Source organism: Megalopta genalis, unplaced genomic scaffold (assembly GCF_051020955.1).
Source record: "Megalopta genalis isolate 19385.01 unplaced genomic scaffold, iyMegGena1_principal scaffold0835, whole genome shotgun sequence".
Lineage (NCBI taxonomy): Eukaryota > Metazoa > Arthropoda > Insecta > Hymenoptera > Halictidae > Megalopta > Megalopta genalis.
This window is the reverse complement of record NW_027476904.1, coordinates 44854-52500: the sequence shown is the minus strand read 5'-3', so window position 1 is coordinate 52500 and position 7647 is coordinate 44854.

Below are 7647 nucleotides of genomic sequence, written 5' to 3'. Positions count from 1 at the left end.
TAGAAAGAGACAGAGACAGTCGATCCGCGTTATGTTAAATATTGCAAGGTTCCCGATTCCACAAAATTATAAAAAGTATACGGCTGTGTAGCAGGGATCAAAACGAGTAATTTCGTGTATAAAGTTTAATTAATATCCCATTAGTTTGCCGGGAAACATCGATTATTCCGATCTAGAAAGAGACAGAGACAGTCGATCCGCGTTATGTTAAATATTTCAAGGTTCCCGATTCCACAAAATTATAAAAAGTATACGGCTGTGTAGCGGGGATCAAAACGAGTAATTTCATGTATAAAGTTTAATTAAACTCCCAATAGTTTGCCGGGAAACATCGATTCTTCCGATCTAGAAAGAGACAGAGACAGTCGATCCGCGTTATGATAAATATTTCGAGGTTCCCGATTCCACAAAATTATAAAAAGTATACGGCTGTGTAGCGGGGATCAGAACGAGTAATTTCATGTATAAAGTTTAATTAAACTCCCAATAGTTTGCCGGGAAACATCGATTCTTCCGATCTAGAAAGAGACAGAGACAGTCGATCCGCGTTATGATAAATATTTCGAGGTTCCCGATTCCACAAAATTATAAAAAGTATACGGCTGTGTAGCGGGGATCAGAACGAGTAATTTCATGTATAAAGTTTAATTAAACTCCCAATAGTTTGCCGGGAAACATCGATTCTTCCGATCTAGAAAGAGACAGAGACAGTCGATCCGCGTTATGATAAATATTTCGAGGTTCCCGATTCCACAAAATTATAAAAAGTATACGGCTGTGTAGCGGGGATCAGAACGAGTAATTTCATGTATAAAGTTTAATTAAACTCCCAATAGTTTGCCGGGAAACATCGATTCTTCCGATCTAGAAAGAGACAGAGACAGTCGATCCGCGTTATGATAAATATTTCGAGGTTCCCGATTCCACAAAATTATAAAAAGTATACGGCTGTGTAGCGGGGATCAAAACGAGTAATTTCATGTATAAAGTTTAATTAAACTCCCAATAGTTTGCCGGGAAACATCGATTCTTCCGATCTAGAAAGAGACAGAGACAGTCGATCCGCGTTATGTTAAATATTGCAAGGTTCCCGATTCCACAAAATTATAAAAAGTATACGGCTGTGTAGCAGGGATCAAAACGAGTAATTTCGTGTATAAAGTTTAATTAATATCCCATTAGTTTGCCGGGAAACATCGATTATTCCGATCTAGAAAGAGACAGAGACAGTCGATCCGCGTTATGTTAAATATTTCAAGGTTCCCGATTCCACAAAATTATAAAAAGTATACGGCTGTGTAGCGGGGATCAAAACGAGTAATTTCATGTATAAAGTTTAATTAAACTCCCAATAGTTTGCCGGGAAACATCGATTCTTCCGATCTAGAAAGAGACAGAGACAGTCGATCCGCGTTATGATAAATATTTCGAGGTTCCCGATTCCACAAAATTATAAAAAGTATACGGCTGTGTAGCAGGGATCAAAACGAGTAATTTCGTGTATAAAGTTTAATTAATATCCCATTAGTTTGCCGGGAAACATCGATTATTCCGATCTAGAAAGAGACAGAGACAGTCGATCCGCGTTATGTTAAATATTTCAAGGTTCCCGATTCCACAAAATTATAAAAAGTATACGGCTGTGTAGCGGGGATCAAAACGAGTAATTTCATGTATAAAGTTTAATTAAACTCCCAATAGTTTGCCGGGAAACATCGATTCTTCCGATCTAGAAAGAGACAGAGACAGTCGATCCGCGTTATGATAAATATTTCGAGGTTCCCGATTCCACAAAATTATAAAAAGTATACGGCTGTGTAGCGGGGATCAGAACGAGTAATTTCATGTATAAAGTTTAATTAAACTCCCAATAGTTTGCCGGGAAACATCGATTCTTCCGATCTAGAAAGAGACAGAGACAGTCGATCCGCGTTATGATAAATATTTCGAGGTTCCCGATTCCACAAAATTATAAAAAGTATACGGCTGTGTAGCGGGGATCAGAACGAGTAATTTCATGTATAAAGTTTAATTAAACTCCCAATAGTTTGCCGGGAAACATCGATTCTTCCGATCTAGAAAGAGACAGAGACAGTCGATCCGCGTTATGATAAATATTTCGAGGTTCCCGATTCCACAAAATTATAAAAAGTATACGGCTGTGTAGCGGGGATCAGAACGAGTAATTTCATGTATAAAGTTTAATTAAACTCCCAATAGTTTGCCGGGAAACATCGATTCTTCCGATCTAGAAAGAGACAGAGACAGTCGATCCGCGTTATGATAAATATTTCAAGGTTCCCGATTCCACAAAATTATAAAAAGTATACGGCTGTGTAGCGGGGATCAAAACGAGTAATTTCATGTATAAAGTTTAATTAAACTCCCAATAGTTTGCCGGGAAACATCGATTCTTCCGATCTAGAAAGAGACAGAGACAGTCGATCCGCGTTATGATAAATATTTCGAGGTTCCCGATTCCACAAAATTATAAAAAGTATACGGCTGTGTAGCGGGGATCAGAACGAGTAATTTCATGTATAAAGTTTAATTAATCTCCCAATAGTTTGCCGGGAAACATCGATTCTTCCGATCTAGAAAGAGACAGAGACAGTCGATCCGCGTTATGATAAATATTTCGAGGTTCCCGATTCCACAAATTTATAAAAAGTTTACGGCTGTGTAGCGGGGATCAGAACGAGTAATTTCATGTATAAAGTTTAATTAAACTCCCAATAGTTTTCCGGGAAACATCGATTCTTCCGATCTAGAAAGAGACAGAGACAGTCGATCCGCGTTATGATAAATATTTCGAGGTTCCCGATTCCACAAAATTATAAAAAGTATACGGCTGTGTAGCGGGGATCAGAACGAGTAATTTCATGTATAAAGTTTAATTAAACTCCCAATAGTTTGCCGGGAAACATCGATTCTTCCGATCTAGAAAGAGACAGAGACAGTCGATCCGCGTTATGATAAATATTTCAAGGTTCCCGATTCCACAAAATTATAAAAAGTATACGGCTGTGTAGCGGGGATCAGAACGAGTAATTTCATGTATAAAGTTTAATTAAACTCCCAATAGTTTTCCGGGAAACATCGATTCTTCCGATCTAGAAAGAGACAGAGACAGTCGATCCGCGTTATGATAAATATTTCGAGGTTCCCGATTCCACAAATTTATAAAAAGTTTACGGCTGTGTAGCGGGGATCAGAACGAGTAATTTCATGTATAAAGTTTAATTAAACTCCCAATAGTTTGCCGGGAAACATCGATTCTTCCGATCTAGAAAGAGACAGAGACAGTCGATCCGCGTTATGATAAATATTTCAAGGTTCCCGATTCCACAAAATTATAAAAAGTATACGGCTGTGTAGCGGGGATCAAAACGAGTAATTTCATGTATAAAGTTTAATTAAACTTCCAATAGTTTGTCGGGAAACATCGATAGTTCGATCGCGCGAGAGAGACAGAGAAACGAACAGACTTCTTTTCGATTTACGGCTAAAATAAATTTTTCTAATTTTTTTCAATAACATATTCTTGCTTAGATAACTTTTTTACATAGGGATTAAGCATTTAGAACGATACATTGTTTAAAATAAGGGCACTTTACTCTTGACATTTTACGGTTTTTTCAATTTTCTGAAAAATCCTATCATTAGATTTTTTTAAAAATACGATATTCTTGCTTAACTAACGTTTCTACATAGGGATTAAGCATTTAGAACGAAATCTAATGTCAGAAAATGGCACTTTACTCTTGACATTTTTCGGTTTTTTCAATTTTCTGGAAAATCCTATCATTAGATTTTTTTAAAAATACGATATTCTTGCTTAACTAACGTTTCTACATAGGGATTAAGCATTTAGAACGAAATCTAATGTAGGAAAATGGTACTTTACTCTTGATCGGTACGGTGGGACTTTGAAAATATTCGGGCGTTCCAATCGCTCGTCTGTTGCATCATAGCGCGTCTCGGCGCAATCGACCGATTCGCTCGACCCATTATTTTCGATTTACGGCTAAAATAAATTTTTCTCATTTTATTCAATAACATATTCTTGCTTAGATAACTTTTTTACATAGGGATTAAGCATTTAGAACGATATAATGTTTAAAATAAGGGCACTTTACTCTTGACATTTTACGGTTTTTTCAATTTTCTGAAAAATCCTATCATTAGATTTTTTTAAAAATACGATATTCTTGCTTAACTAACGTTTCTACATAGGGATTAAGCATTTAGAACGAAATCTAATGTCAGAAAATGGCACTTTACTCTTGACATTTTTCGGTTTTTTCAATTTTCTGGGAAATCCTATCATTAGATTTTTTTAAAAATACGATATTCTTGCTTAACTAACGTTTTTACATAGGGATTAAGCATTTAGAACGAAATCTAATGTAGGAAAATGGTACTTTACTCTTGATCGGTACGTTGGGACTTTGAAAATATTCGGGCGTTCCAATCGCTCGTCTGTTGCATCATAGCGCGTCTCGGCGCAATCGACCGATTCGCTCGATCCATTATTTTCGATTTACGGCTAAAATAAATTTTTCTAATTTTTTTCAATAACATATTCCTGCTTAAATAACTTTTTTACATAGGGATTAAGCATTTAGAACGATACATTGTTTAAAATAAGGGCACTTTACTCTTGACATTTTACGGTTTTTTCAATTTTCTGAAAAATCCTATCATTAGATTTTTTTAAAAATACGATATTCTTGCTTAACTAACGTTTCTACATAGGGATTAAGCATTTAGAACGAAATCTAATGTCAGAAAATGGCACTTTACTCTTGACATTTTTCGGTTTTTTCAATTTTCTGGGAAATCCTATCATTAGATTTTTTTAAAAATACGATATTCTTGCTTAACTAACGTTTTTACATAGGGATTAAGCATTTAGAACGAAATCTAATGTAGGAAAATGGTACTTTACTCTTGATCGGTACGTTGGGACTTTGAAAATATTCGGGCGTTCCAATCGCTCGTCTGTTGCATCATAGCGCGTCTCGGCGCAATCGACCGATTCGCTCGATCCATTATTTTCGATTTACGGCTAAAATAAATTTTTCTAATTTTTTTCAATAACATATTCCTGCTTAAATAACTTTTTTACATAGGGATTAAGCATTTAGAACGATACATTGTTTAAAATAAGGGCACTTTACTCTTGACATTTTACGGTTTTTTCAATTTTCTGAAAAATCCTATCATTAGATTTTTTTAAAAATACGATATTCTTGCTTAACTAACGTTTCTACATAGGGATTAAGCATTTAGAACGAAATCTAATGTCAGAAAATGGCACTTTACTCTTGACATTTTTCGGTTTTTTCAATTTTCTGGGAAATCCTATCATTAGATTTTTTTAAAAATACGATATTCTTGCTTAACTAACGTTTTTACATAGGGATTAAGCATTTAGAACGAAATCTAATGTAGGAAAATGGTACTTTACTCTTGATCGGTACGTTGGGACTTTGAAAATATTCGGGCGTTCCAATCGCTCGTCTGTTGCATCATAGCGCGTCTCGGCGCAATCGACCGATTCGCTCGATCCATTATTTTCGATTTACGGCTAAAATAAATTTTTCTAATTTTTTTCAATAACATATTCCTGCTTAAATAACTTTTTTACATAGGGATTAAGCATTTAGAACGATATAATGTTTAAAATAAGGGCACTTTACTCTTGACATTTTACGGTTTTTTCAATTTTCTGAAAAATCCTATCATTAGATTTTTTTAAAAATACGATATTCTTGCTTAACTAACGTTTCTACATAGGGATTAAGCATTTAGAACGAAATCTAATGTCAGAAAATGGCACTTTACTCTTGACATTTTTCGGTTTTTTCAATTTTCTGGGAAATCCTATCATTAGATTTTTTTAAAAATACGATATTCTTGCTTAACTAACGTTTTTACATAGGGATTAAGCATTTAGAACGAAATCTAATGTAGGAAAATGGTACTTTACTCTTGATCGGTACGTTGGGACTTTGAAAATATTCGGGCGTTCCAATCGCTCGTCTGTTGCATCATAGCGCGTCTCGGCGCAATCGACCGATTCGCTCGATCCATTATTTTCGATTTACGGCTAAAATAAATTTTTCTAATTTTTTTCAATAACATATTCCTGCTAAAATAACTTTTTTACATAGGGATTAAGCATTTAGAACGATACATTGTTTAAAATAAGGGCACTTTACTCTTGACATTTTACGGTTTTTTCAATTTTCTGAAAAATCCTATCATTAGATTTTTTTAAAAATACGATATTCTTGCTTAACTAACGTTTCTACATAGGGATTAAGCATTTAGAACGAAATCTAATGTCAGAAAATGGCACTTTACTCTTGACATTTTTCGGTTTTTTCAATTTTCTGGGAAATCCTATCATTAGATTTTTTTAAAAATACGATATTCTTGCTTAACTAACGTTTTTACATAGGGATTAAGCATTTAGAACGAAATCTAATGTAGGAAAATGGTACTTTACTCTTGATCGGTACGTTGGGACTTTGAAAATATTCGGGCGTTCCAATCGCTCGTCTGTTGCATCATAGCGCGTCTCGGCGCAATCGACCGATTCGCTCGATCCATTATTTTCGATTTACGGCTAAAATAAATTTTTCTAATTTTTTTCAATAACATATTCCTGCTAAAATAACTTTTTTACATAGGGATTAAGCATTTAGAACGATACATTGTTTAAAATAAGGGCACTTTACTCTTGACATTTTACGGTTTTTTCAATTTTCTGAAAAATCCTATCATTAGATTTTTTTAAAAATACGATATTCTTGCTTAACTAACGTTTCTACATAGGGATTAAGCATTTAGAACGAAATCTAATGTCAGAAAATGGCACTTTACTCTTGACATTTTTCGGTTTTTTCAATTTTCTGGAAAATCCTATCATTAGATTTTTTTAAAAATACGATATTCTTGCTTAACTAACGTTTCTACATAGGGATTAAGCATTTAGAACGAAATCTAATGTCAGAAAATGGCACTTTACTCTTGACATTTTTCGGTTTTTTCAATTTTCTGGAAAATCCTATCATTAGATTTTTTTAAAAATACGATATTCTTGCTTAACTAACGTTTTTACATAGGGATTAAGCATTTAGAACGAAATCTAATGTAGGAAAATGGTACTTTACTCTTGATCGGTACGTTGGGACTTTGAAAATATTCGGGCGTTCCAATCGCTCGTCTGTTGCATCATAGCGCGTCTCGGCGCAATCGACCGATTCGCTCGATCCATTATTTTCGATTTACGGCTAAAATAAATTTTTCTAATTTTTTTCAATAACATATTCCTGCTTAAATAACTTTTTTACATAGGGATTAAGCATTTAGAACGATACATTGTTTAAAATAAGGGCACTTTACTCTTGACATTTTACGGTTTTTTCAATTTTCTGAAAAATCCTATCATTAGATTTTTTTAAAAATACGATATTCTTGCTTAACTAACGTTTCTACATAGGGATTAAGCATTTAGAACGAAATCTAATGTCAGAAAATGGCACTTTACTCTTGACATTTTTCGGTTTTTTCAATTTTCTGGGAAATCCTATCATTAGATTTTTTTAAAAATACGATATTCTTGCTTAGCTAACG